We start from the raw sequence: 24,532 nt of genomic DNA on the forward strand, positions 1-24,532 counted from the left end.
GTCCATAACAGACCAGCCACACCCGAGCTCCAACACCCACGAGCCCCCCTCTACCCCTCCATAACAGACCAGCCACACCCCAGCTCCAACACCCACCAGCCCCCCCTCTACCCCTCCAGTCCATAACAGACCAGCCACACCCCAGCTCCAACACCCACCAGCCCCTCCTCTACCCCCTCCAGTCCATAACAGACCAGCCCAACACCCACCGGCCCCCCCTCTACCCCCTCCCGTCCATAAAAGACCAGCCACACCCCAGCTCCAACACCCACCAGCCCCCCTCTACCCCCTCCAGTCCATAACAGACCAGCCCAACACCCACCAGCCCCCACTCTACCCCTCCAGTCCATAACAGACCAGCCACACCCGAGCTCCAACACCCACCAGCCCCCCTCTACCCCCTCCAGTCCATAACAGACCAGCCACACCCGAGCTCCAACACCCACCAGCCCCCCTCTACCCCCTCCAGTCCATAACAGACCAGCCACACCCCAGCTCCAACACCCACCAGCCCCCACTCTACCCCTCCAGTCCATAACAGACCAGCCACACCCGAGCTCCAACACCCACCAGCCCCCCTACCCCTCCATAACAGACCAGCCACACCCCAGCTCCAACACCCACCAGCCCCACTCTACCCCTCCAGTCCATAACAGACCAGCCACACCCCAGCTCCAACACCCACCAGCCCCACTCTACCCCTCCAGTCCATAACAGACCAGCCACACCCCAGCTCCAACACCCACCAGCCCCCTCTCTACCCCCTCCAGTCCATAACAGACCAGCCCAACACCCACCAGCCCCCCCCACCCCCTCCAGTCCATAAAAGACCAGCCACACCCCAGCTCCAACACCCACCAGCCCCCCCTCTACCCCCTCCAGTCCATAACAGACCAGCCCAATACCCACCAGCCCCCCTTCTACCCCTCCAGTCCATAACATACCAGCCACACCTCAGCTCCAACACCCACCAGCCCCCACTCTACCCCTCCAGTCCATAACAGACCAGCCACACCCGAGCTCCAACACCCACCAGCCCCCCCTCTACCCCTCCATAACAGACCAGCCACACCCCAGCTCCAACACCCACCAGCCCCCCCTCTACCCCTCCAGTCCATAACAGACCAGCCACACCCCAGCTCCAACACCCACCAGCCCCCCCTCTACCCCTCCAGTCCATAACAGACCAGCCACACCCCAGCTCCAACACCCACCAGCCCCGCCTCTACCCCCTCCAGTCCATAACAGACCAGCCCAACACCCACCAGCCCCCACTCTACCCCTCCAGTCCATAACAGACCAGCCACACCCGAGCTCCAACACCCACCAGCCCCCCTCTACCCCCTCCAGTCCATAACAGACCAGCCACACCCGAGCTCCAACACCCACCAGCCCCCCTCTACCCCCTCCAGTCCATAACAGACCAGCCACACCCCAGCTCCAACACCCACCAGCCCCCACTCTACCCCTCCAGTCCATAACAGACCAGCCACACCCGAGCTCCAACACCCACCAGCCCCCTCTACCCCTCCATAACAGACCAGCCACACCCCAGCTCCAACACCCACCAGCCCCACTCTACCCCTCCAGTCCATAACAGACCAGCCACACCCCAGCTCCAACACCCACCAGCCCCATTCTACCCCTCCAGTCCATAACAGACCAGCCACACCCCAGCTCCAACACCCACCAGCCCCACTCTACCCCTCCAGTCCATAACAGACCAGCCACACCCCAGCTCCAACACCCACCAGCCCCCACTCTACCCCCTCCAGTCCAGAAGACACACAGGCTGACATCGTCCTGTTGATTGACTCAAATGGGAAGTTTGTTCAGGAGAATAACCTTTTCCGTAGACACAAAACGATAAAGGTGTGGTGCTCAATAACACAGAGAGCCATGGTGCTACTTGACGAGGCCCAGCTCAAGTCGCCAAGCCACATTATCATACACCAGTGGCATTGACTTGCGTGCTCAACAGGAGAGAGGCGACTTCACTACGGAGAGTGATTGAAAAGGCCTCCACAATCTTCCCCAACTCAAGGATCGTTGTGTCCACCCCCCTACAGAGGAAGGACTTCCACAATCCAAAGAATAAGGGCCAGCCTCTCCCAAGACCGTGTTTTTCAAGACCCAGCAGATATACGTAGCTAATGTTTTTTATCAGCATTTCACATCTATTAGCTCATCTGTTACCTCACATAACAATTTCACCCACAATTCCATGCTAGTTGTACATGGAACCAGGAGATCAACACCCCAAATCAGACATTTGACTTTAGAAAGATCAAACCAACTGATAAAGTGCCTCTCCTCAATGAAATAAATATCAACAAAGGAGCTGACCTCGATGAACTGGAACCCACATGTATAAAGTGGTCCACTAATGTTATAATGTATCCTCTAGATCTAGTCAACATGTCTTTAACGACTGGTGAAATAACTTTCGTATGCAAATATTCCCGAGTGACCCCTCTTTATAAAAATGGAAACTCCTTAGAACCAAATCACTATAGACCTATAGTACCAGTCAAAAGTTTGGACACACCTACTCTTTCCAGGGTTTTTCTTAATTTTTTTACTATTTTCTACATTGTAGAATAATAGTGAAGACCTCAAAACTATGAAATAACACATGGAATCATGTAGTAACCAAAAAAGTGTTAAACAAATCAACAAATATTTTATATTTGAGATTCTTCAAAGTAGCCACCCTTTGCCTTGATGACAGCTTTGCACACTCTTGGAGTTCTCTCAACCAGCTTCATGAGGTAGTCACCTGGAATGCATTTCAATTAACAGGTGTGCCTTGTTAAAAGTTAATTTCTGGAATCTCTTTTCTTCTTAATGCGTTTGAGCCAATCAGTTGTGTTGTGACAAGGTAGGGGAGGTCTACAGATGATGGCCCTATTTGGTAAAAGACCAAGTCCATATTATGGCAAGAACAGATCAAATAAGCAAAGAGAAATGACAGTCCATCATTACTTTAAGACGTGAAGGTCAGTCAATACGGAAAATGTCATGAACAATTGCAAAAACCATCAAGTGCTATGATGAAACTGAGTCTCATGAGGACCGCCACAGGAATGGAAGACCCAGAGTTACCAGTCTCTGAAATTGCATAAATGCTTCACAGAGTTCAAGTAACAGGCACATCTCAGCATAAACTGTTCAGAGAAGACTGTATGAATCAGGCCTTCATGGTCAAAATGCTGCAAAGAAACCACTACTAAAGGACACCAATAAGAAGAAGAGACTAGTAGTTAATAGTTGTAGCAGTAGTTTTTATTAGTTGTAAGCCTATTAGTAGTTGTACCAAACATTTTTATGCTGTTAAAATGTTGTTTTTTAAAAATTTTTATTATTATTATTATTTCATTGTCTTTGTTGTTAGACAGTACAGTAGTTGCCATATTTTTATTGTTACCAAGTATTGTTTTTTATTGTTGTTTTTTTCCTTACAATCTTGAAAACGAGATGGTGCATCTCAAGAGAATTCATCCTGCAAAATGTCAAATACATTTCCCCCTCAGAGTCACCCTACTTCAGTGAGGAGAGTTTATCCATTCTGGAGGGGGAGATTCGTTACTTTCAGGGTCAAGGCAACATACTGGTCTGTGGAGACCTGAATGCTAGAACAACAGACAAACCACACTCTATTAATATACACACCTACCGGGAACATTTCTCTACCCACGTACAACTATGAAAAAGTGAAAAACAAAAATGGAGCACAGCTCCAACTGCTCTGTAGAACACTGGGTCTGTACATAGTCAATGATAGGCTAACAGGGGACTTTTGGTAGGTACACCTACAGCTCATCCCTTGTGCAGCAGTACTGTAGACTACTTTATCACCGTCCTCAACCCAGAGAATCTCAAAGCCTTCACAGTCAGATCTTTTACATCTCTTTCAGACCACAATAAAATCACAGTTTACAAAGTATTGATACCCCTTGACTTATTCCACATTTTGTTGTGATACAGCCTGAATTTAAAATTGATTAAATATATTTTTTTTCTCAACCATTTACACATAATACCCCTATAACGACAAAATGAATTTTTTTTTTACATTTCTTTTGTAAATGTATTGAAAACTAAACACAGAAATATCAAATTTACATATGTATTCACACCCCTGAGTCAATTTCTAAATTCTTCAAGCTCTGTCAAATTGGTTGTTGATCATTGCTAGACAACCATTTTCAGGTATTGCCATAGATTTAAGTACACTGGACAAAAATATAAAAGCAACATACAACAATTTCTAGGATTTTACTGAGTTACAGTTCATATAAGGAAATCAGTCATTTCAAATAAATAAATTAGGCCCTAATCGATGGATTTCACACGACTGGGAATACAGAAATGCATCTGTTAGTCATCATAGATACTTTTTTTAAAAGTAAGGGTGTGGATCAGAAAATCAGTCGGTATCTGGTCTGACCACCATTTGCTTCAAGTGGCGCAATGATCTCCATCGCATAGAGTTGATCGAGCTGTTGATTGTGGCCTGTGGAATGTCGTCCCACTCTTCAATGGCTGTGCGAAGTTTCTGGATATCGGCGGGAACTGAAAAAATCTGCGGTACATGTCGATCCAGAACATCCCAAACATCCTCAATGGGTGACGTGTCTGGTGAGTATGCAGGCCATTGAAGAACTGGGACATTTTCAGATTCCAGGAGTTGTGTACCGATCCTTGCAACATACATGCTATCTGCCATATGCCCGGTACAGTTAGAACCGGGATTCATCTGTGAAGAGCACACTTTCTCCATCGAAGGTGAGCATTTGCCCACTGAAGTCGGTTAAGATGCCGAACTGCAGTCAGGTCAAGACCCTGGTGAGGACGACAAACTCGATTACCGGATGTGGAGGTCCTGGGCTAGAGTGGTCACTCAGGAACAGTCACTGTCTTCTTGGTAAGCAACTTCTGTGTAGATTTGGCCTTGTCTTTAGGGTTATTGTCCTGCTGAAAGGTGAATTTATCTCCCAGTGTTTGGTGGAAAGCAGACTGAAACAGGTTTTCCTCCAAGATTTTGCCTTTGCTTAGCTCCATTCCATTTATTTTAAATCCTGAAAAACTCCCCTTTCCTTAACGATTACAAGCATACCCCTAACATGATGCAGCCACCACTATGCTTGATAATATGGAGAGTGGTACTCAGTAATGTATTGTATTGGATTTGCCCCAAACATAACACTTTGTATGCAGGACAAAAAGTGAATTGCTTTGTCACATTTTTTTGCAGTATTACTTTAGTGCCTTGTTATAAACAGGATGCATTTTTAACTGTACAAGCTTCCTTCTTTTTACTCTGTCATTTAGGTTAGTATTGTGGATGAACTAAAATGATGCTCATCCATCTTCAGTTTTCTCCTATCACTGCCATTAAACTCTGTAACTGTTTTAAAGTCACCTTTGGCCTCATGGTGACATCCCTGAGCGATTTCCTTCCTCTACGGCAACTGAGTTAGGAAGGATGCCTGTATCTTTGTAGTGACTGGGTGTATTGATACACCATCCAACATGTAATTAATAACTTCACCATGCTCAAAGGGATATTCAAGGTCTGCTTTCCTTACCCATCTACCAATAGGTGCCCTTCTTTGTGAGGCATTGGGAAACCTTCCTGGTCTTTGTGGTTGAATCTGTGTTCGAAATTCACTGCTTGACTGAAGGACCTTACAGATAATTGTATGTGTGGGGTACAGAGATGAGGTAGTAATTCAAAAATCATGTTAAACATTATTATTGCACACCGCTTGAGTCCATGCAACATATTATGTGACTTGTTAAGCACATTTTTTGTCCTGAACATATTTAGCCTTGCCACAACAAAGGGGTTGAATACTTATTGACTCAAGACATTTCAGCTTTTGGTTTTTCATTAACCTGTAAAATAAAATAAAAAAAGAACATCATTCCACTTTGACATTATGGGGTATTGTGTGTAGGTCAGTGACCAATTGAACCCACACCCCAGTCAAGGGTGTGAATACTTTCTGAAAGCACTGTAACTGAGAAGAACCCAACCATGAAGAATCATGGCCCAATAAATTACATGATACTTAACAGGCCTATAGATGGAGTGCAAAAAGTACAGAATTCTACCAAAAAGCAATTAGTAGCCTAAAAATGTAATCACTCCTGGGAAAATTGTTTTGCCTCAACATTCCCCTAGAGGAAAAAAGGTGTAAATGTGGCCATTTGGAACATACCATAAACTTTATTTTTTACAAATTAGCCTCCTTGGCTAATCTAAAGAAGCGTAAGAGCAAACAAAAAATAGCTAATGAAAAATGGTTTGATAATGATTGCAGAAATTTTAGGAAGTCATTGAGAAATATATCTAATCGAAAACAACAGACAACAAAATATATGGCTTCATTATTGGGAAACACTGAAGCAATAGAAACATACCCTAAGAGCAAAAAAGGAACAGCACATTAAAAATCAGGTGGATGTAGTTGAGGAATCCATAGAATTAAACCCCTTGTGGGAAAATGTGAATAAATTAAACAAACCCCATCGTGACGAATTGACTATCCAAAATGGTGATATGTGGAGAAATCACTTTGCAAACCTCTACAGCAATATAACAAAGCTGTCACGTCCTGGCCAGTATAAGGGTTAATTGTTATTATAGTTTGGTCAGGACGTGGCAGAGGGTATTTGTTTTATGTGGTTCAGGGTGGTGTGTTGGTAAGAGGGCGTTTGATTTAGTATTTCCGGGTTTTTGGTTTATGATCTATGTTTATGTAATTCTATGTTGAGTCTAGTGTGTCTGTTTCTATGTTTGGGTTCATTGGGGTTGGGACTCTCAATTGAAGGCAGGTGTTGTCTATTTGCCTTTGATTGAGAGTCCCATATATGAGGGTGTGTTTGTGTTTGTCTGTTGTGGGAGATTGTTCTTGGATTGCTGTGTTGCCTTCAAGACTGTTATTTTGTCGTTCATCGGTTTGTTATTTTTGTATACGTGTTTGTTTGGTTTTTCCTTCTTTTCCCGTAAATAAAGAGGATGAGTAGACACATACCTGCTGCGTTTTGGTCCGCCATTTCTAACGACGAGCGTGACAAAAGCACCCAGAACAAAAAATATATACAAGGCAAAATTAAAAATCTTTGAATCCACAGTCAAAAACTATCATAATCCTGCTGATACCTTAATTACAGAACAAGATTTATTGGAAAATACGATGTACTCTACAGTACAACCGAAAAAGGCCTGTGGTGCTGATGGTATTTTAAATGAAATGATCAAATACACAGACCACAAATTCAAAATGGCTATACTCAAACCCTTCATCATTATCGTCACTGCAGGTATTTTCACCGAAATTACATAGGAATTTGCGTTAACATCAACTTGGGAAAATTCCCTGGAGAATCATAAATAGCAGACTACTTAATTTCATTGATGAACACAACGTCCTGAGTAGAAGCCAGATTGGATTTTTACTAAATAATCACACAACAGAAAACATTTATACCCTCCACACTTTAATTGACAAACAAATAAACCAAAACAAAGAAAACATCTACTCATGTTTTATAGAGCATTTGATTCATTCTGGCACAAAGGTATTTTTTTCTATAAACTAATAGAAAGTGTTATTGGAGGGAAAACATATGATGTTATTAAATCCATGTACACTGAAAATAAACGTGCGGTTAAAATTGGCAACAAGCAAACAGTTAATTAGTCCAACACTATTTAACTTCTACATTAATGAATTGGCAAAAATATTAGAAGAATCTGCAGAACCTGGTCTCACCTTACACAACACTGAAATCAAGTGTCTGCTGTACAGATGATCTGCTGCTGTCTCCCACGGCGGAGGGGTTACAGCAGCACCTACCTAGATCATCTGCACAGGTTCTGTCAGAACTGGTCTCACCTTACACAACACTGAAATCAAGTGTCTGCTGTACAGATGATCTGCTGCTGTCTCCCACTAAGGAGGGGTTATAGCAGCACACACCTAGATCATCTGCACAGGTTCTGTCAGAACTGCTCTCTGGCAGTTAACCTAAAAAACCACAAAAATAATGATAATCCAAAAGTGGTCTGGATATCAGGATCACAAATAAAAATTATATTTGGACACAGTTCTATTAGAACACACCGAAAACAACACATACAGTTGAAGTGGGAAGTTTACATACACATTAGTCAAATACATTTAAACTCAGTTTTTCACAATTCCTAACATTTAATCCTAGTGAAAATTCCCTTAGGTCATTTAGGAACACCACTTTATTTTAATAATGTGAAATGTCAGAATAATAGTAGTTGAATTATTTATTTTAGATTTTATTTATTTCATCACATTCCCAGTGGGTCAGAAGTTTACATACACTCAATTAGTATTTGGTAGCATTGCCTTTAAATTGTTTAAAACTTCTTAAGGCTAGGGGGCAGTATTTTGACGTCCGGATGAAAAGCGTGCCCAAAGTAAACTGCCTGTTATTCAGGCCCAGAAGCTAGAATATGCATATAATTGGTAGATGTGGATTGAATAAACTCTACAGTTTCTAAAACTGTTAAAATAAGGTCTGTGAGTATAACAGAACAATCTAGAAAAAAGAAACGCACACCTTTAAAGGCGAGGTGCTGGCTAATTTATCAAGCAAGATATTGAGCCCTGCCCATGTCTCTTTGCTTAATAAAGGGTTATCTTTTGTGTCTACAACACAGTGTAACGATTTTGACGTTAAGGTAGACATGTTCAAGTTTTTTAGAAACATCCGTTTAAGGGAATACTTTAGCTCCCCTAATCCTGACACTTCTATTGAACCAGTAGGTTACTTACCTGTACGTACTCCGACTCCTTTTAGAAGCAAGAGTTATTTTGTACCTCCAGCCAATCGCAATCACTCTATCGAGACATATTGCAGACTTGTTGAAAAAGATGTTGCTCATCTCCTTAAGAATAAACAGGACTTCAAATCTTTACATAATTTATCTAAGGATGAAAAACAAGCTTTGCTTGATTTCCAATCCGATATGTCAGTCCTTATTCGTCCTGCTGATAAGGGTGGGTCGGTTGTACTCATGGATAGGACAGCTTATGTAAATGAGTGTCATAGACAACTGCTTGACAACACCTTTTACAATAAACTCAGAAGTGACCCTACTTCCCAATTTCAGAATACTATCTTTACTGTCCTAGATGGTTATTTAAATTCTGGTCAGATAACTAAAAAAGAATATGACTTTCTGGCCATTCAACACCCTAAAATTGCCACTTTCTATACTTTGCCGAAATTACACAAGAATGTTACAAACCCTCCAGGGCGCCCTATTGTAGCGGGCATTGATGCAGTAACGGCCCCTCTATCTACTTTTGTGGATTTTTTTATTAGACCACTTGCAGAACAGCTCCCCTCCTTTGTAAAGGATACCAGCAGTATGATCTCTATCATTGAATCTCTTGATCCTCTGCCTGAGAACACCTTGTTAGTTACTTTTGATGTTGAGTCGTTATACACAAATATTCCACATGAGGGCGGTATTGAAGCCATGGAACATTTTCTTCTGCAACGTGACCCTAATGAGCTACCTTCCAGTGCCTGCATTGTAACATTGGCTGAAATAGTACTCACACATAACTACTTCATGTTTCTAAATGATTTCTTTATTCAGACGAAGGGTACGGCTATGGGATCCCCCATGGCTCCTAACTATGCTAATTTGTATGTGGGTTACATGGAGAAACAATCCATTTTCAACCCTCTCAAAAATGTTTTCTTGCCTAACATCATTATTTGGAAACGGTATATTGACGATATTTTTGTTCTATGGAGGGGTGATGCAGAACTGCTCCAGGCGTTTTATGCTTTCCTTAACTCCTGTTCTGAACATTTGAGATTTACTATGCAATCTGATACACGTCAAATTAGTTTTCTTGATCTTCTGATCGTGTGTGAAGATAATGTTTTATACACTGATCTTTACAGGAAACCTACTGATCGTAACAGTTTGTTGAGGGCTGATAGTTGTCACCCACTGCCCTTGAAAAATAGTTTGCCCTACAGCCAATTCTGTCGAATCAAAAGAATTTGTATTAAACAATCAGATTTCGACAGAAATATGGCTGAGACTCAGGATAAGTTCAAGGAGAGGGGGTACAACAATGATCAGATTAATATTGCCATTGAGAAAATTCAAAACAAAACGAGACATGACCTTTTTCAAGGTCAGTCTCGCAAAAGACGCATTCTTGCGTTCTCACTACCCGCTATTCAAAGTGCTCTGAACAAATTAAAGGAATCGTTCACAAACATTGGCACATTCTGAAATATGATGATAGTCTCGCTAATGTGTTTTCTGATCTTCCCCTGGTCGTATTCTCGCGGGGAAGAAATCTCAGAGACCAATTGGTACACTCTGATTTACCACCCCAAGATATTCCTGAACAACGTCTATTTGCACCCATACTGGATGGAAATTACAAGTGTAATGGCTGTGCTCAATGTAATGGCACTTATAAATGTAGATCCTTCAAACACCCCCAAACAGGGAAATCTATCCCAATTAAAGGTGTCATTACGTGTTCCACTAAGGCAGTTATTTATCTTATAACTTGTCCTTGTGGTAAAAATTATGTGGGCAAAACAAAGCGTGAATTAAAAGTACGTATCTCAGAGCATCGTAGCACCATTAGGTGCAAAAACTTAACTTACCCAGTTGCGGCCCACTTTTTGGAAGCAAACCATCCGATTTCGTCTCTGCGTTATATTGGTATTGAACATGTCACCCTCCCGAGGAGAGGGGGTGACCTTGATAATTTATTGTTGAAACGAGAGGCTGCCTGGATCTTTAATTTAAAGACCCTTGCTCCCTTCGGTCTCAACATAGACTTTGATCTGAAGCCATTCTTGTGATAATTGTGATTTTGCCATTGTAATTGTTTGTTAGATACATTTTAGACTACAAATGCTATGATCGTATGCTATCCATTTGTTTGTCTTTTTGTATGTTCTTTGTATGCCATTTTTTTAAATATTTGAGTTAACCAATGATATTAGGCCATACTTGGCCATGATTACAAACACCTGTGTGTCTCATGACACTATATAAATGACTCATCTCGCAGTGTTTGATGATACCCTGATGAAGACAGCTTCGCTGTCGAAACGTTGGTGATTACATTTTTGCATCTGAGCTCTTAGAGTGTGCGGCTTTCCTTTATTTTCTGTGAGTATAACAGAACTGATTTGGCAGGAGAAACCCCGAGGACAAACCACCCAGGGGGGAAAAAATTGAAGTCAAAGGATTTTCCAATTGTTTTCTATGGGATACTCTTATTATTAGGAACCCAGTTGCAGTTCCTATGGCTTCCACTAGATGTCAACAGTCTTTAGAAATTGGTCAATGTTTTTCTTTTGAGAAATGAAGAAGTAGTGCTATTCATTCCATGTGTCACTCTGAAGGTCCCTACTTTTTTGGTGCGCATGAACAGGAGCGCGTCTTATTTTTCTTCAGTATTGGAAACAAATTATCCCATCTTAAATTTGATAAATTATTTACATTTTAGGATACCTGAGGTTGGATTAGGAACGTTGTTTGAAATGTTTGAACCATGTTTACAGGTAATTTATTAGATAATTTGTAGTCATGTTGGGCGAGTTGGAACCAATGTATCAAATGCGCCAAATAAATGGATATTTTGGGGATATAAAGAAGGAATTTATCAAACAAAATGACCATTCATTGTGTCACTGAGACATTTGGGATTGCAAAAAGAAGATCTTCAAAGGTAGGGCATTTATTATATCGTTATTTCTGACTTTTGTGTCGCACCTGCCTGGTTGAAAAATTATTTTCATGTGTTTGTATGCGGGGTGCTGTCCTCAGATAATTGCATGGTCTGCATTCACCATAAAGCCTTTTTGAAATCTACACAGCGGCTGGATTAACAAGAAGTTAAGCTTTATTTTGATGTATTACACTTGTATTTTTGTGAATGTTGAATATTGATATTTCACTGGATGTTGTCAAATCGATCCCGCTAAAGGGATTTTCGCATGAAGGGATCACTACGAGGTTTTAACTTGGGTCAAGCGTTTCGGATAGCCTTCCACAAGCTTCCCACAGTAAGTTGGGTGAATTTTGGCCCATTTGTCCTGACAGAGCTCGTGTAACTGAGTCAGTTTGTAGGCCTCCTTGCTCGCACACGCTTTTTCTGTTGTTCCCACAAATGTTCTATGGGATTGAGGTCAGGGCTTTGTGGTGGCCACTCCAATACCTTGACTTTGTTGTCCTTAAGCCATTTTGCCACAACTTTGGAAGTATGCCTGGGGTCATTGTCCATTTGGAAGACCCATTTGCGACCAAGCTTTAACTTCCTCACTGATGTCCTGAGATGTTGCTTCAATATATCCACATAATTTTCCTGCCTCATGATGCCATCTATTTTGTGAAGTGCACCAGTCCCTCCTGCAGCAAAGCAACCCCACAACATGATGCTGCAACCACTGTGCTTCACGGTTGGGATGGTGTTATTCGGCTTACAAGGCTCCCCGTTTTTCCTCCAAACATAACGATGGTCATTATGGCCAAACAGTTCTATTTTTGTTTCATCATTTCATTTTTCTCCAAAAAGTATGATCTTTGTCCCCATGTGCAGTTTCAAACCGTAGTCTGGCTTTGGATATAGATACTTTTCCACCTGTTTCCTCCAGCATCTTCACAAAGTCCTTTGCTGTTGTTCTGGGATTGATTTGCACTTTTCGCACCAAAGTACATTAATCTCTAGGAGACAGAACACGTCTCCTTCCTGAATAGTATGACGGCTGCATGGTCCCATGGTGTTTATAGTTGCGTACTATTGTTTGTACAGATGAACGTGGTACCTTCAGACGTTTGGAAATTGTTCCCAAGGATGGACCAGACTTGTGGAGATCTACAATTTGAGGTCTTGGCTGATTCCTTTTGATTTTCAAATGATGTCAAGCAAAGAGGCTCTGAGTTTGAAGGTAAGCCTTGAAATACATCCACAGGTACACCTCCAATAGACTCAAATTATGTCAATTTGCCTATCAGAAGCTTCTAAAGTCATGACACCATTTTCTGGAATTTTCCAAGCTGTTTAAAGGCACACTCAACTTTGTGTATGTGTCACGCCTTGATCTGAGAGAGACGGTTTATTTCTGTATTTTGTCAGGGTGTGGGGTGGGCATTCTATGTTTTTGTATTTCTTTGTTTTGGGCCGAGTATGGTTCCTAATCAGAGGCAGCTGTCTATCGTTGTCTCTGATTAGGAATCATACTTAGGCAGCCTTTTCCCACCTGTGTTTGTCAGTAGTTGTTTTCTGTTTAGTTTTCTGTACCTGACAGAACTGTTTGCTCATTTTCGTTTTGTTATTTTGTTCAAGTGTTTCATAGTGGAATAAAATCATGAACACTTGCCCCGCTGCGCTTTGGTCACCTCATTACAACAGCCATTACAGAACTATCCAACACCACTGGATCAAGCAGCTTGCCCAGGAGGAGATGGATTCCTGGTCTCTGGAGGAGTTGCGAGAGAGGATAGACTGGACTTGGTGGCAAGTATTGGAGAGATACAGTAGCCTGCCGGGGAAGCACAAGAGGCAGCCCCCACATTTTTTTTTTTTGGGGGGCACAAGGGTAGATTGGCGGAGTCAGGGTTGAGACCTGAGCCAACTCCCCGTGCTTATCGTGGTGAGCATGTGCCTGCTCCTTGCACTCTCCCTCCAGTGCGCCTCCACAGCCCAGTACTTCCTGTGCCTGCTCCTCGCACTCTCCCTCCAGTGCGCCTCCACGGCCCAGTATACCCTGTGCCAGCTCTGCGCACCCGGTCTCCAGTGCGTCTCCCCAGTCCGGTGAGACCTGTTCCAGCTCCACGAAAGAAGCCTCCAGTGATGCTCTATGGTCCGAAGCCTCCAGTGATGATCCATGGCACAAAGCCTCCAGTGATGATCCATGGCGCGGAACCTGTAGTGATGATCGATGGCACGGAGCCTGCAGCGATAGTCCCCAGTCCAGAACCTTCAGCAACGCGCTCCAGTCCGGAGCCTTCAGCGACGCCCTCCAGTCCGGAGCCTCCAGCGACGCTCCCCAGTCCGGAGCCTCCAGCGACGCTCCTCAGTCCGGAGCCTCCAGCGACGCTCCCCAGTCCGGAGCCTCCAGCGACGCTCCCCAGTCCGGAGCCTGCAGCGACAGTCCTCAGTCCGGAGCCCCCAGCGACGCTCCTCACTCCGGAGCCTCCAGCGACGCTCCCCAGTCCGGGAGCCTCCAGCGACGCTCCCCAGTCCGGAGCCTCCAGCGACGCTCCCCAGTCCGGAGCCTGCAGCGACAGTCCTCAGTCCGGAGCCCCCAGCGACGCTCCTCAGTCCGGAGCCTCCAGCGACGCTCCCCAGTCCGGAGCCTCCAGCGACGCTCCCCAGTCCGGAGCCTCCAGCGACACTCCCCAGTCCGGAGCCTCCAGCGACGCTCCCCAGTCCAGAGCCCCCAGCGACTCTCCCCAGTCCGGAGCCCCCAGCGACTCTCCCCAGTCCGGAGCCCCCAGCGACGCTCCCCAGTCCGGAGCCCCCAGCGACGCTCCCCAGTCCGGAGCCCCCAGCGACGCTCCCCAGTCCGGAGCCCCCAGCGACGCTCCCCAGTCCGGAGCCTTCAGCAACGCTCCCCAGTCCGGAGCCTCCAGCGACGCTCCCCAGTCCGGAGCCTTCTGTCATGCCCTGACCTGAGAGAGACGGTTTATTTCTCTATTTTGTTAGGTCAGGGTGTGGGGTGGGCATTCTATGTTTTGTATTTCTTTGTTTTGGGCCGAGTATGGTTCCTAATCAGAGGCAGCTGTCTATCGTTGTCTCTGATTAGGAATCATACTTAGGCAGCCTTTTCCCACCTGTGTTTGTGGGTAACTTTCTGTAACTTTCTGTAACTTTCTGTACCTTCGTTTTGTTATTTTGTTCAAGTGTTTCATAGTGGAATAAAATCATGAACACTTACCACGGTGCGCTTTGGTCACCTCATTACGACAGCCGTTACAGTATGTAAACTTCTGACACACTGGAAGTGAATTTTAAGTGAAAAAATCTGTCTGTAATCAATTGTTGGTAAAATGACTTGTGTCATGCACAAAGTAGATTTCCTAACCAACTTGCCAAAACTATAGTTTGTTAACAAGAAATGTGTGTTGTGGTTGAAAAACGAGGTTTTAATGACTCCAACCTAAGTGTATGTAAACTTCCGACTTCAACTGTATCTATTACTAAATATCAGCAACTAAGGGGTCTTTTGCATGGCTGTGAACGACCTGATAGACAAAGCAAGAAGAGCATTCTATGCCATTAAAATAAAAATTCTAATATAGAATCTGGCTCAAAATGTTCCAATCAGATAGAACCAATTTCTCTATATGGCAGTGAAGTATGGGGTCCACAGTCTAATAATGAATGTACCAAATTGGACAAACATCCAATCGAAATACTGCATGCAGAGTTTGCAAGACTGTATTGGAAGTACAAAGAAAAACTCCAAATAACACATGTAGAGCCGAATTGGGCCAATACCCCTCCTCATTTGAATTTCAAAAAAGCCATCAAATTTACAACCATCTAAAAATAAGCGACCCTGAAACATTTCATCACACAGCCCTACAATGTCAAGCGATGAAACAAGAGAAGAGTCCCCTCAGCCAGATGGTTCTGAGGCTCAGCTCACTAATCCAAACCACCCCATAGAGCCTCAGGACAGCACTCAGAATATATGGCCCAACCAAATCATCACAAAACAAAAAAAATATATACAGTACATCACATGTTGGAAAGACATCACAAAAAATCGAAGTAAATTAAAATCTATGCTACTTGGCTCTAAACCGACAGTACAAGGTGGCAAACTATCTGACCACTGAGACTGATAGAAGACTGAGGAAAACACTGACTAGGTACAGACTCAGTGAGCACAGCCTGGCCATAGAGACCAATCATCTCAGGCAAACCTGGCTGCCCAGAGAGGACAGGCTGTGCTCACTATTCCCCCGGGGAAAGGTAGAGACAGAGCTGAATTTGAATATTAGACTGTGACAAATACATATACCTAAGATAATCTTTCTTTCACAAAATCATCATTCAGTACAAAGAATTTGAAACTAAAATATGTTATTGGATGAAAAGCTTAAATGTGCAGTTTTGGCAGCCAAATATAAGTCCTCCTGCCACATCCTGAGGGATTGGCCAATGAAAAGTGCAACGTAATATCAATGCAATTTGCATTTTTGTTTTGTTTTGTCTTTCATACCATGCCATTGGCTTTCAGTCATGTTGAGACTGGTCTACTACTGTTGCTTTAATGTATTATTATTCTCATGAACATTGTTGTTGCTGTTAATGGTAATACCATTTCCACTACTACTATTATTATTATCGATGCCTTATTGCTGTTGGTCCAAACATTGTTGTTATAAGTGTACTTTGACACTGTAAGTCATTTAACTTGCCATGTTAATAAAGTCTATTGAATTGAGAGAGAGAGAGAACCAGAGAGAGAACCAGAGAGAGACCAGAGAGAGAATGACATTATTCTGATTGTTTTTTCGATAACTCAAGGCAGACAAACAGCCTCATATCCAATCAGAACTGAAAGCTGGTACTGGTCAGTGTCAACCAGAGTTGGCCAATAAACATGCAAATATTTCAAAGACGAGTAATTTCTCAAATTTAGTTTTCAGATATGGAGAGAAAGCAGGAGATGTCACAACTGCCAAATAATTCAAAAATTACATTTTCTTTACTCTTTTCTACACTCTTTATGGTATTTCGACTTGCATACAACTGCATTGGCCAACACTTTGACCAACTACTTTGTGTAAGTAATTTAGTCTGTTAGTCTAAAATTATTGTTGTATCACATTACCAGATATGTGAAATGTAACACAGCTTTATGTATTACATGTCTGTATATAACACTTATTCCGTAGAGTTTATCAGAGCAGTTACAGCGCAGATACATGTATAAAACGTTACTAAATAACTGTTAACATGTATCATGTTGGCACTCTGACCCTGCATTGTAAGTGTAACCCTTCAGTTAATAACACAGCAAGAATACAATGCATCTGTAACGGTTGTCGTCGGATAAAGCGGACCAAGACGCAGCGGGGAAATGTGCACTCATCTTCTTTTTTATTTAGTTGGCAAAGAAGGTGAACCAAAAATAAACACGTACACAAAAAGAAACAACGACGAATAACAGTCCTGTAAGGCTTGAAGCTAAACACAGAAACAATCTCCCACAAAACACAAACAAAACACATACCTATATATAGGACTCTCAATCAGAGGCAACTAAAAACACCTGCCTCCAATTGAGAGTCCAACACCCAATCCTAGACATAGAAATACTAAACTAGAGAGAACATGGAAATACAAAAAACATAGAACATAACCCAAAACCCGGAAATAATAAATCAAACACCCTTCTAAACAAACCACCACCCCGAACGACATAAAACAAATACCCTCTGCCACGTCCTGACCAAACTACAATACAAATAACCCCTATTACTGGTCAGGACGTGACAGCATCTGCAGAGCTGTACGTACAGTATAGTATGTATGCTCTCTCGGTCTTTTGACTACTCCACTAATACACAAAATGGAGGTGAGTGTGTGCGTGTGTGTGTGTGTGTGTCTGTGGTCTGGACAGGGCACTACTGCTTCCCGTCACCCTGAGTTTCAGAGGGCCATTGCCCATTGGCACTGTCAGCACCAACCAGCTTATCACGTCCAATATCCACACTACACTGTCCTCAGCCAGAGAGAGAGAGAGAGAGAGAGAGAGAGAGAGAGAGGAAGGTGAGGAGATCAAAAAGGCAGAAAGAGGAGAGGGAGAGAGAAGCAGAGGGAAGTGGACAGAATAAGGAAAATGTGTGTGTAAGAGAGAGAACTCACTCACTCAAAGAAAGAAAGAGAGAGAGAGAGGAACTAGAGGAGGGCCTGCAGCTGGCAACAGGTGGGGAGGGGGTCTGAAACTCTGAAACTGGACTCGGAGTGTAACTGTAAATGAAGATTCTGGGCAGATGGTCCCAATAACTCTGGGTCAGTCTTGCCCCAGACACCGGTCCCACTCTATCAAATCCTTGTGCTGTGAAATACAAATTCATTTTATGGGGCTCTGATTCGCGGTACAACGTACCTTCTCAGATATTACTTCCAAATGCAAACCTCCTGTGGAATTTCGGCAGGAAAAAAGTGCTGCTCCCTTTCATAACATGAAGGATTATAAAAAGGGGGAAGGAAGAGAGAGAGGGAGTAGGAGAGGGGTAAAAGTGAGAGACAGAGGTGGGGAGAGCGAGACCAATAGAATGAGAAGGGGGGAAAAGAGAAATGTAGACAGTGAGGTAGATGGAAAGAGAGACAGACAGAGACAGTTGGACAAACAGACAGACTGCATGACAGCACGCCAGACCGACAGACCGACCGACAGACAGACTGAACGACCATCAGACCGACACAGAGCGAGACCGACAGACAGACAGAGGAGTGTGTTTCTAGTCTGGTCTGTTGGTTAGTGTTAGCAATAAAGCTCAACTGGGCTAAGATTAGAACCAGATGAGTGTGAGGAGCTAATGGCTTCCCATCGTTGGTAACACTCTGGGGCTAGTGGGGATCCTCAGAGAGAGATGAGAACCCACTCCCTCTCTGGCTCTCGTTGGATATTGTTTCCCCCTAAACCTTCTGATGAGGGGTGCTCGGGGCTGAAATAAGCCATGGCAGTAAAACAACAAACAGGCACTTTCACACACACACACCAACATGCACACAGAATGTCGGTGTACACACATTTTAAAAAGACTCCCCATCCTACTAACTAACTTGAGTCCAAACTTAACATGTACCTCGGAACAATAAGGTAAATCACGCGTTGATGTAAATCTTATTGGGGAAAATCTTGCCAAATAAATCAGGTTAATGTACATGTGTGGGTGGATAGCACTTTAGGGTTGAGCCCTGAAGTACTGGTGCCGGTGTGTGTGTGTGTGTGTGTGTGTGTGTGTGTGTGTGTGTGTGTGTGTGTGTGTGTGTGTGTGTGTGTGTGTGTGTGTGTGTGTGTGTGTGTGTGTGTGTACACTGTAAGGGTTTTCTGTAATCTCAGTAAACACTGTATAATGCGCAGTAAAATACAGTACATGTGTTTTACAGCATTAATGCCATAGATAGCACTGTATTATGGGTAAAATGCTGAAAAATACTGTTTAACTGTAATTGGAAGCCTCCTGTAATAATTACTTGAACATACTGTATTTATTTACAGTAGTAGCTTATGCCTACTGTATATTCAAATGATACATTTCAGGGGCCAACCTCATGCTGCCAGGTGAGACACATGAAGCTCAGATTATTTAAGTAAATATTTTAGTATATATCTTCTTGAAGTGGCTGTGAAGTGGAAGAATATTCTCAAAGGCATCTGGGTTGTAGACTTGTTTACATTGACTTGTTTATAAGTATCTTTATTGCTAGCCAAAGGAGAATTAATGCGTGTTTTCTTAGCTAACCTAGCTAGCTGGCTGGCTAATGTTCGCTAGCTAGCTAGTTAGCTAGCTCAAGTTGACAGGCGATTTCGGTCGGCTCTAAATTGCTCATAAATATCTTGCTGTGCAACCTAGAAATAAATCACCCAGATAATAATTGCGATGACATAGGCAATAAACTTAGCTCAGATTCTTGACCGTTATGTTTCACCATTACTACAGAGAAAATGGCTGGTTTCCAGCAGTTCAGAAGATATGACCCATATTATTACTGGTGCAACGTTCTTGACGGGCCGCATTTTAAACATAAACACGTCATGGGCCGTTAAACTGCTTGTGAGCCGCTAAAGTCAAATGACCAGTGTACCGTTGTTGTATCGGCTGATGACCTATAGGGTGCTTGTCACCGGGCAGCTGTAACACAGTGTACCGTTGTTGTATCGGCTGATGACCTATAGGGTGCTTGTCACCGGGCAGCTGTAACACAGTGCACCGCTGTTGTATCGGCTGATGACCTATAGGGTGCTTGTCACCAGGCAGCTGTAACACAGTGCACCGTTGTTGTATAGGCTGATGACCTATAGGGTGCTGGTCACGATGACCTATAGGGTGCTTGTCACCAGGCAGCTGTAACACAGTGTCGCCGGCGGTATCAAGAAACAAACAGTTTATTTCCTAACCAGGATTATGTCAAGTAGGATAGTAGCCGACACAATAAATAACTAATATCGGTAGCCATCTAGATGTCACTGTGATACAGTCTACTTTTACATATATGGTGTGTGTGTATTTACACTGTGTTCAAAACATTAGGAACACCTGCTCTTCCATGAAATAGACTGACCATGTGAATCCAGGTGAAAGCTATGATCTCTTATTGACGTCACTTGTTAAATCCTCTTCAATCAGTGTAGATGAATGGGAGGAAACAGGATAATGGTGGAAGGTGGACGAGCTACAGCGGTTTGTCAGACACTGAGGCATCGCTAAAATTGGTCTTCTCACCAACATGTCTGCAGCATCTGAACAGGCTATACCGTGTACTAATATGACCCCTCTGTGGAAAGATGAGACTCTAACCAACACGTACATGTCGGTTGTTTTGCTCACAAGACTCGTCTGAAGGTAGCCTGGTACCAGTTAAAAAAAATGAATGGAAGTATAGACTCAGCATATAAAACTTTAAAAACACCTGCTCTTTCCATGACAGACTGACCAGGTGAAAGCTTTGATCCCTTATTGATGTCACTTGTTAAATCCACTTCAATCAGTGTAGATGAAGGGGAGGAGACTGGTTAAAGAAGGATTTTTAAGCTATGAGACAATTGAAACATGGATTGTGTATGTGTGCCATTCAGAGGCTGAATGGGCGCGACAAAAGTTTTAAGTGCCTTTGAATGGGATATGGTAGTAGGTGCCAGGTGCACCGCTTTGAGTGTGTCAAGAACTGCAACACTGCTGGGTTTTTCACGCTCAACAACTGCGGGAAGCATTGGAGTCAACATGGGCCAGCAGACCTGTGCAACTCAATATTAGGAAGGTGTTCCTAATGTTTTGGACACTCAGTGTATACACTTGTAGTAGAGTCTGGTGTGTGTGTCCTGGACAGTGGGTGGATTTGGGAAGGAGGCAGGCACGTGCTGGGCCGTCTGTCCTATAGGATTAGGTCTGGCAGTAAAAGACATGCGTTACTGTTAAACAAGGATTAGGGGAATATCTGAGTATTCTCTGGCCATCAGAGGTTGGAGGGATGTGTATGTCTGTGTGTTCCAGTACATACGTATGTGTGCGAATGTGTCCGTGGGTGTATCTGTGGACTGTCCCTCTTTCGGCGCTAGCAGGGGCTGAGATTACACAGGCAGAGGGGGAAATAAAGCGGCTCCGGTCCAATGTCGGGTCTCACATGCGGAAGAAGAAAGGGCCTATTTTACTGTTGTGCAAACCATTGTTTCATTTCCACTTTGGTTCTTTCTCTTTTTTTTCTCTTCATCTTCCTGCAGTTCAAGAAGGGTGTAAACAATACAGCTATTGAGCTCTGGAGCTCCTCCACTTGATTTGCGTTAAGCGTTAGTTTGAGGGCCTTACCATGCTCTCTTTCTCATTCTTTAACCCCGTGTCCCCTTTTCTCTCTCTCTCTCTCTAACCCCCCCTTTCACTCTTCACTCTCTCTAAACCCTCCTCCTCTCCCTCACCCCCCTCCCTTCCCTCTCTCACCCCACTCTCGCTAACTCTTCTCCCTCCTTCTCTCCCTCTCTTCCCCTCCCTGTTGATGTACGATATATCTTGGGTTCCCTGTGGGCCCTGACAGTGAGATAACGGAGGCTGAGGATCCCTACTCCCGGCCGCCCCACATGTGCCTCTCTACCCCTCCATTCTCAGGCCCATATAACCCACAGGATTTGAATTAAAGGCCGGCTCACATCTCATCTGGTGTGTGTGTGTGTGTGTGACAGGTAGCCCGGGGCCATCTGTTCTGTGTTAAACACAATATTGAGAGTGTATGTGTCAGCTCACACTGCAGTGATTGGTATCAATCTACCTTAATGTGAAGAGGGATCTAAGGCTGTATGTAAGGCTGTGTTGGAGGCCCCCTCCTCCTTCCCTCGTTGCAGGCACTAATGGATAAGCAGGCTGCATTAGGGTACTTGCACAGAGGCAGAGGGCCACACGGTGGAACTGCGTGAGGAGGTTCACCAACTATCTTCCCCTCTACCCAACTATGATCAATTCATAATTAATTGAATCATAAATATTATTTAACAATACTAGCTAATTAATCAAAGGGTTGCATTACACCATCGACCTGCCATCTAGTGTCTCATGTTTAAATCTTTTTTTGTAGTAATTTCTTCAAACAATACGATTGAAATTGGGATAAATTACTATCAAGATGGCAATTCAATTCAGTGAAGACAACTCAATCCTCAAAGTAAGTGTGGAGGAGAAGGAAGAGAGTGAGGAGAGAAAGGAGAAAGAAGAGGGAGATGAGAGGGAGGAGAAGGGAGTAGAAGGAAGAGAGTGAGGAGAGGGAGGAGAAGGAAGAGAGAGGAGAAGGAAGAGGGAGGAAAGTGAGAAGGAAGCAAGAGGAGAGGGAGGAGAAAGAAGAGAGGGAGGAGAAGGAGGAGAAAGCAGAGAGTGAGGAGAGGGAGGAGAAGGAAGAGAGGGAGGAGAGGGTGGAGAAGGAAGAGAGGGAGGAGAGGGAGGAGAGAGAGAAGGAAGAGAATGAGGAGAGGGAGGAGAAGGAAGGGGAATGGGTCCAGAGGGTTGAACCACATGGGAACTATGAAGGAGACAGTGTAAGGGCAGGGGAATGTGTTAGGGGAATGGGTACAGAGGGTTGAACCACATGGGAAATGTGAAGGAGACAGTGTAAGGGCAGGGGAATGTGTTAGGGGAATGGGTCCAGAGGATTGAACCACATGGGAAATGTGAAGGAGACAGTGTAAGGGCAGGGGAATGTGTTAGGGGAATGGGTCCAGAGGGTTGAACCACAGTAAGAATCTGTAAGAAACTGCTAGCCATTGGCTGCTAACAGCAGAGAACTGCTAGTTTTTGACTGGCTAAAACAAAAACAGTCAAAAATTTTAGCAGTACAGACCCCAAGAAACGGTCTCTAAAAAATCGCCCTCTAGTGATGAATGTAAGAACTGCCAAAAATGCACATTCAAAAGGAAAAATAACTGAAAAATCTAAATAGAGGTATACAAAGACAACAAAATTGTTTTAGCTCCTTAAGAAATGTATTAACATGCTGGTAGTGAATGCAGGAATTAAACAATTAACTATGCAAATGTGAAAAAACTGTGTGCCTTAAGGAAATAAACACCTGTTTCAATAAACGACAGGTCAGAAAAGGTTCTGTTGTGTTCAGTGATTTAAGCCAACAAACACCTGGACTATGAATTTAAGTTTTACGGTATTATAAAGAGATGCCTTTCCCTATTGATCTGGGAGAGCAAACAGCGTTTGAAGCAGTGTACGACTCTCCAAAGTCCTCTTCAACGGTCCAGCATAATTCTGTCATTTTGAGAAACGCTCTCAGGACTGCTGCTTTTCACCAAAAACACAAACGCATAATTGTCCAATCAGTATACTAAAACATAACCAACTCACACCAAGACCCTTGGAAGGCACAAATTCATGAAAAAGGAGAGTGAATCAGATATCTGAGAAACACACACGAACACACGCGAAAGCACACACACATACAGTAGCAGTCAAAAGGGTTTTACTATTTTCTATATTGTAGAATAATAGTGGTGACATCTAAACTATGAAATAACACATATGGAATCATGTAGTAACCAAAAAATTGTTAAACCATTCTAAATATATTTCTACTTAATATACTTCAAAGTAGGCACCCTTTGCCTTGATGACAGCTTTGCACACTTTTGTCATTCACTAATCCAGCTTCACCTGGAATAATTTTCCAACAGTCTTGAAGGAGTTCCCACATATGCTGAGCACTTGTTGGCTGCTTTTCCTTCACTCTGCGGTTCAACTCATCCCCAACCATCTCAATTGGGTTGAGGTCGGGTGATTGTGGAGGCCAGGTCATCTGATGCTATACTCCGTCACTCTCCTTCTTGGTCAAATAGCCCTTACACAGCCTGGAGGTGTGTTTTGGGTCATTTTCCTGTTGAAAAACAAATGACAGTCCCACTAAGCGCAAACCAGAAGGGATGTCATATCACTGCAGAATGCTGTGGTAGCCATGCTGGTTAAGTGTGCCTTGAATTCTAAATAAATCACTGACAGTGTCACCAGCAAAGCACCCCCACACCATCACACCTCCTCCTCCATGCTTCACGATTGGAACCACAAATGCGGAGATCATCCATTCACCTACTCTGTGTCTCACAAAGACACGGTGGTTGGACCAAATCAGACAAAAGGACAGATTTCCACCAGTCTACTGTCCATTTGTTATTGGTGTTCTTTAGTAGTGGTTTCTTTGCAGCAATTCAACCATGAAGGCCTGATTGACACAGTCTCCTCTGAACAGTTGATGTTGAGATG

General features: G+C 43.6%; 1 protein-coding gene across 10 annotated transcripts in view; it reads right to left on the bottom strand.

Moving 5' to 3' along the window:
- The window catches only part of LOC106566953 (histone-lysine N-methyltransferase PRDM16), a 421,112-nt gene that overhangs the window by 135,105 nt on the left and 261,475 nt on the right, over positions 1 to 24,532 (bottom strand). The gene's annotated exons all lie outside the window — the stretch shown is intronic.

This window comes from Salmo salar, chromosome ssa13, assembly GCF_905237065.1.
Source record: "Salmo salar chromosome ssa13, Ssal_v3.1, whole genome shotgun sequence".
NCBI lineage: Eukaryota > Metazoa > Chordata > Actinopteri > Salmoniformes > Salmonidae > Salmo > Salmo salar.